General features: G+C 30.3%; 1 non-coding gene across 1 annotated transcript; it reads left to right on the top strand.

The window, feature by feature from the left end:
* Window positions 1–1,492: 1,492 nt before the first annotated feature.
* LOC113381765 lies at window positions 1,493–1,632 on the top strand. The gene has a single exon (XR_003367585.1). It is a non-coding gene; the product is annotated as a U11 spliceosomal RNA (small nuclear RNA).
* The last annotated feature ends 5,961 nt before the right edge of the window (window positions 1,633–7,593 follow it).

The raw sequence follows: 7,593 nt of genomic DNA on the forward strand, positions 1-7,593 counted from the left end.
AATTAGTAGAAACATTTTTTTGCATTGTTAAATAAGTTAGTAAAGTAAACCAAAATGCGACATGCATGAGTTTAAAAAAATAAAGTACTATAAGCAATTTTGGACTTATTGCGTTATTTTTTAAACAGAATTATATAAATTCTGGCACAAATTCTCAGCTGATATTGATTTTTGGCAATAATAATGTAGACATTACATTTTTCTTGTGTATTATATTCTAATATTATCTAGGCACATAACTTCAGCTAAATTCAAATTTCAAGTAAATTGACATTTCTAGCAGATGACAGTTCAAATGTTTTCAATGTTAAACAATGATAAGTGTTTTTTTTGTGTAATTTATCCCATTTATTTCTACAATATTACTATAGCTTTATCGTTCATTAAAAATTTCCTTTGACAAACTCAAAAAAATTATCAAAATCCGAATAATCTTTTAGAAGAAGTATCAAATATATTATTTTATACCTGTACAGAAGAATTTTTATATAAGATAATATATATATATATATTATAATATATATATATATATATATTATATATTGATGAGTTATTTAGAATCGGGCAGTAACACCAAGTAAAAAAAAACTAAAGTTTTGAAATACTTTATTTATCCATACGTTTCGGTCTTCATCGAGACCATCATTCAGTGGAAAAACTAAAAGATTTTATATGATGTAGGAGGAAAATAATATAAAGTTATAGAACTTATATATAAGTACTTATAGAATTAATTATACAAAAATATACTACACTATTACACTGCGTATAAATTAATAGCTTGGTTTATCACAGTGTAATAATGTAGTGTATTTTTGTATAATTAATTCTGTAAGTACTTATATATAAGTTCTATAACTTTATATTATGTTCCTCCTACATCATTAATAATAATCCATGGTATCAGGATCCTGATACCATGAATTATTAAAATTTTCAATTTAACACTAAGATTAACTGATTTTTCCACTGAATGAAGGCTAGGATTATAGCCGAAACGTATGGGTTTAAAATAAATTTTTGAAAGAAATTCATGTTTATTATTGATGTTATGCCCGATTATTAGACTTTGTTAATATATATATATATATATATATATATATATATATATATATATATATAATCACGAAATAACATAAATGCCATAAAGTGCAAAAAACGGAAGATGTTATTTATTTAATTATCTAACATTCGTTGGGTTCTATTCGGTACATCTTTGATGCGATCCTAAGAAATAAGCATCATTTTTTGTCATAACTGTAAAAATATTACAAACGGCCTCTAATAATTAAATTTCTTTAATATTAATGATATACTTTTAAGTTGATGCAGCAATCGCTTGAAATCATATTGATATTATCACTACTGCTTGATATCTGGTTTGGACCTAAATTTGACAATTGCTGCTTCGCTCCCTATCCTATCCTTTCTCCTTCAGATGACTCTGCTGTGCTCCGTTCGTCATATACGGCCATCGTGGCCTGCTTCGATTAAAAAGAGTACTCGACACTGTGGGTTCGGCTCGCTGCGCCCCCCACAAAGGGGGCTCTCGTCCGATTGGGTATGGCCATCAAGACATACTCAGTACATCATTTTTGGAAACCGGCGTCTGTCGGCTGCCAATATACACCACATGGAGTCCCCACCACAAAATTCCCCAAAATATTAACATAATTTTCCACATTGTGTAATACATTGTTATGTTGCTATGAAAGCTCCGCCAATAAGTAATCGGCTATTGGCGACAAACAAATGATCTAAAATTAGAAATCTAGAAGAAACTAACTAGTAATTAATTGTATTAGTTTTAATCTAACTATCAGCGACAAAGACGATACTAATCAACAAGAAACGCTTTACTGATTTTTATTGATCATTTAATTCAGAATAGATTTGGCTTTTTAAGTTCACTTGAAATTTTGAAAAATCAGACTGATTAGCAGTACCTTTATTCCTTCGTTCTCGGATAATTCATCTCACATTTATTAATCTTGTCTTATTGTTAGTTCATAGATAAGCAAGTATAAATAGATCACAAATTACGACTGCTTTGATTTTTATTGCATCATCATTGATTAAATTTTAATTGTTTTAGCAATTTATAGAGGTTGCCTCCACCTGTAGCACGTAAATTTACCCTTAGATTTAATTTTAGATAAGATTACATTACATGAAAAAATATTATACGTACATTTATTATAATTAGAGAATTATAACATACATTAAAAAGTGCAATCAATTGGAGTACAGCATACCACCTATTAAATGATGAAAACAAAACACCAAGTGTAATGCGCATTTGTTTTAACAATAAGTTGTTTTATGAATTTAGAGTCCATGTTTTAAATCTGTGAAGAGCCTCTTAAAAGTCGGAGTACAAGTATTTTGTCGTTTTTTTCAATTGGTTTGGGCTCGGTTCGCACCTCAGTAGAGGTTTGAGATTTATGGACCTATTCTCAGATAACATTGCTATGCTAAGAAATTCTTGGATAAAACGCCGTAACATAGGGTTGTTATGGCTAAGTTACTGTCTTATGTTCATATGAATTGGTAGTAGAAAATGTCAAAATGCTATGTATTTGCTGTGCGTTGCCATAAACACTATGTTACTGTCTACTTTATCGGAGAATTGGTCTCTCAATGTTTTGGTAGTCTCGAAATTGTTACAAAGCTATTCCTATGGCGTTCATTCGATTATTAATTATTTCATGATAGCATTAATTAGACTTCTTGCTTATGTATTATTTTGAACTTGTTAATGTTATTTTTTATCTTGGTGCCATATGGGATAAAACGGTTCACCAAGAATAGCTGTTACACTTTATTCTTCTGCCACAATCCGGCAGTACTTCTTCAATTACCTTTTCGACCATATTTGACAACATTTATCTACAAACGACTCTTTTCGAGATATAACTTCATTATAGTCAATGTCTCTAATCCCTTTAAGACGATATCTATGTATGTCCGTATAATAATTAGGCATTGCGTGTTTCCGTTTTTCTCAGTTCGAGTATTGTTTTTTATTTTTTTATTCTTCGGTCGAACGAAACGTGGGAAACGGTCGGACGATCTGTAGCACTGTTATTCTAATGCACCCGTTCATTATCTGCACGATTATTTATTTATTTATTAATAAATCTAAACATCCATGCATTTATACTTGTTACGCTCACATCTATTATCTATTGTATAATATTATAATGTGTATTATATATATATATATATATATATATATATATATATATAGTTGTTACCATTCACGCTTCGGCTTCGCCGTGTTTTACTTTCGATTAAAATTTAAACAAAGATGCATATTTGTTACATCTAGTCCTGTCCACCAGTATAATACATATATGTTGCATCTAGTCCTGTTGACAAGTATAATTGTCAACTTGTTTATCAGTCTACCACTTTAGTTGTTCACCGTTTACTTCATCAATTTACCTAATAAACATTTTACATATCTATCATTCATCTGTCTATCAATTTACCTGTACACCAATTTACTTATCAAAACCTCTTTTATTAATCCACCGTTTTACCGTGCTTGCCAATTCACCTTTCAACCTGTTTATCTGCCTACATAATGTCTGTCTTCCGGTTGCCCCTCTAGTTTTTCATTTTACGATACCTCCAATTTACCTGTCCATTATTTTACCTATTACTAACTTACCTGCCTACCTGTTCATATGTCTACGTATCTATGTATTCACTTGTTCATCTATTTACCTGGCCACCAATTTACTGCCCACCAATATACCAGTCCGCCAATATACCTGTCAACCTGTTTATCAGTGTACCAATTTACCTGTCTACCAATTCACCTGTCTAGCAGTTTAATCATCCACCATTTGTACCAATATACCTATCATATATCTCGTTCTACATGTCCACCAATTACGGCGTTGTACTCTTCATTCCACTAGATCATCCATTTATGTATAAGTATTTTATCGGTAATTATATCGTAGATTATATGAAATTAAGAATCGTTGCCGCCGCAAGTGTATGAAATATTTGTTCTTCTTGCAAAAAATGATATGTAGTATGTTAGACTTCTGAATAATTTAAGGAGTGACGCACCTGTGCAAATATACTGATGGCAGAATGAGCATGTCATACATTTTTTTAATTGCAATTTATTTATCGAATCGTTTACGAATTCAATGATGTAATAGAATCAATATTTACACATTCGTAGTCGATGAGAAATATCTGCAGTAAAGCTTCGAACAAAGAATCAAGAAGAAATAATAAAATAATAGTTTTTTTTAAATAAATAAAAAATAAAAATAAATGAGGATTATATAACGAATTATTAGAAACGTTAGAAAATTATAAAGTGCCCTTTTTTTAAAAAAAGTATTCAGAAAAAACAAAAATTAATTACCTGTATGATTTATTATACACTAACACTTCTTCACTAAAAACGATTTTACCAATAAAAAGTGGTGTGAAAAGTGTCGACAAAAATTGCTTTATTTTTAAATATGTAATTAAATCGCGGTTCTAAAATATGATGAATTTTAACATTTGATTGAAACTAAATTAACTTTGATCTCTGCGTATTGACCAAAACATAAAAGGCACTAGGAACTTTATAATAAAACAATTAATACCATTCATCTGTTTACTTATCTCGATTGTTGTCATAAAAATGATGGTCTTCCGTGTTACGCATCTTCCTCCTTGGTTTATTGTTTTTTTTTAACTTCTTAGTCCTTATTGGGAATCATAACATTTGTGTGGTGGCCCCCAATTTATGCTAATGGATAACGAAATACATAGTAATAAACACAGTGCTGGTAGCAAGAAAAGTTATGTAAATATAATTAATTTCTCATTCTGACCAAGCGAGAATTGTCTGAAAATGTTGCGAATTGCCACAGAGTATTTAAAAATGCTTCAAATAATCCACAAAAAAATGTTTTCAAATCTCTAGAATATTTTCAGGTTATCCAGAACATCTTTAGACTAGTTAGAATATTTTTTAGACTACTCAGAACATTCCGAGTACTCAGAATATTTTCAGACTACTCAGAATATTCAGACTACTCGGAATATTCAAGACTACTCAGAATATTTTCAGACTACTCAGAATATTTTAGACACTCAGAATATTTTTCAGACTAAACTTTTTTAGATACTTGGAACATTTTCAGGACTCGGAATATTTTCAGATTACTCGAACATTTCCTTGACTATCCCGAACATTTCCTGACTATCCTGAATATCCACTAACTACTCAAAAAACATTCTTGGCACTGAAACATTTCCAGACTACTCAGAATAATTTCAGATCATCTGAAACATTTGTTGACTATCTGTATTAATGTTTAACTCAATCTCGTTGGAAGTCGTATTAGAAGTTTTACAAGAGACACATTTAACAGATATTTAAATATCAAACCTGATATATGTCAGAAATTTAACACAACCATTAGAATAATGTATAACAATTTAAAATAAAATATATAATATCTTTATATATAAAATGGAGCTCTCGATCAAATGATTCGGTAAAACTCGAAAACGGCTAAACCGATTTGGCCAGTCTTAGTCTTGAAAAAAATCGTGCCAATCTAGAGGTGATCGGAAAGGTGTGAGATATTATTCAAAATCACGTGAAGACTTTACATTTTTAATTTGAATTTTTTTGTAGAAGCTTAACTTAAATAAAAACGATGGACGGTGGCTAATAATATGTAAACTATCAAACGTTTTGACAGATGATGTTCAATTACGTTTTAATAGGATGTTTTACGTGAATATTATTTAATAATGAATAAGTGTAGTAAGTAGTTTTGTTTGTAGTTTATTTATATACAAAAGCGTTAGTAACGGGCCGCAAGTGTTACTCGAGACTCAAAATATCAACTTTTTTGAAATGTTAATACGAAAATGCACTTTTTGGCATATTTTTCTCAAACACGGTTCTCTGAAAGATCTCATTGTGTAAATTATTATACTCATTGGATTTATAAAACATTTTCTAGGTTATATTATTTTTTATTATTTATGATTAAATTCAGAACCTAAATTTGGTATCGATCAAATGAACATTTTGTCGAATAACATTTTTCTACAGATAACAGAATTTATCGAAGAATAGATAGTAATATACGAAGGTCCGTATCAAAAATCAGCAAAGTTAAGCATTGTTTAACAACAATATTTGAAAGTAGAGGAAAAAAAGATGTATAATCAGCTATAACCTTGATTTGAAAACGGTAATCTTGTGAAATGGGGGAGATAATCGGTAATCTCTGAAAATCCATAATAAAAGTATTTTCTTCCGTTGGTAGTTTTTTAGCATTAGTTAAAAATGTAATTATTTTGTAAAAACCTTTAAAATTATAATAAGGCTTTAAACCTTTTTGCCACCTGCCCGTTTAAGTTACCCTATAGGGTAAAAAGGTCTATATAACAAATTTTTATAAGACATCGAAAAAGCGCATTTCTACAATGATGAAATAGAAGGCAGTTTACTTGAACGTAGTCAGATAATTGTTCGTTTGATATGTGTTATTTGTTGTGATATAATTGTTATGGTTTATAGTTTAATTCGCTGACAGTCAAATTGGACATTTGTGCCTCGCCACTGCTTACTATGACTTTTTATTAAATTTATTTAATTCATCGTCGAATGTTACTTGAACTGGAGGTAAGTTATAGTAGTGGGCCAAAATAGAAAATGGAAATTTCTGAAGGTTTTTGAACATTTGTGCATATCTAGAAAAAATGGAGTGTGTGTGGATACAATTTTTCGTCGACGTTTTCGGGAGTACTGCTCAACCAATTTGAATGAGTGAAAAGGTAATCGATTTTCGGTAGTTAAAAAAGGATGATGTGAAGATCTATTGATCTATTAATCTATTACATAAATATTGTTATATTATATATGTTCATTATATGTATGCGTAAGTGGTTAAAAGTTGGGGCGCATTCGCGTCGTTCGAGACTGTGGTAGGTGTCACAGCATTTCTCATGGCGCCTAACCATATCGGTAGAAGGCCTCGGTCTCCTCGGTGGCACCAGGGCCGCAACGGGATTAAACCTTGTACAGTTAATTCTTTTTTGTTAAGAAATTCATAAAATTCTTACATATAAAAAACACTTTTGTTGCTTACGTCACATACTGCCAACCAAGGAAGTGAAATTTTTAAAACAGTTCACTGCGTCTTAAGGGTTGTTTTGTTGCCGATAGCTGATCGGTTGTTTGCCTATACTGCTCTAGTCAAAGGGGGATCAATCTCTATGATAATAATTCAAATAGATTGTTTTAATAAAATCAATTACTATTTCTTTTATTTAATATTTCACTTTATTATTATTGCTCGTCCTTCCTGTAGCCAAAAGCTAATTGGCTGTTTGTCTACACAGTACTTCTATCTGATGGAATGGAGTTATCATCACTATAAGATAAATACAGCACTCATATCGTACTCTAGTATTAAGTTCTTCTGGTAGAATATATTTTTAGCTTTTTACCAAAAATTAATCAATGCGATTTGAAATGATATCCTTCAAATAAACTTAAGTACATGTGTTATATTAATTTAATTTATTTCACAAAAAAACCGAGCACGA

The sequence above is a fragment of the Ctenocephalides felis genome, unplaced genomic scaffold (genome assembly GCF_003426905.1).
Source record: "Ctenocephalides felis isolate EL2017-DRISC unplaced genomic scaffold, ASM342690v1 CF-g0.4_SCAFFOLD_03064, whole genome shotgun sequence".
Taxonomy (NCBI): Eukaryota; Metazoa; Arthropoda; class Insecta; order Siphonaptera; family Pulicidae; genus Ctenocephalides; species Ctenocephalides felis.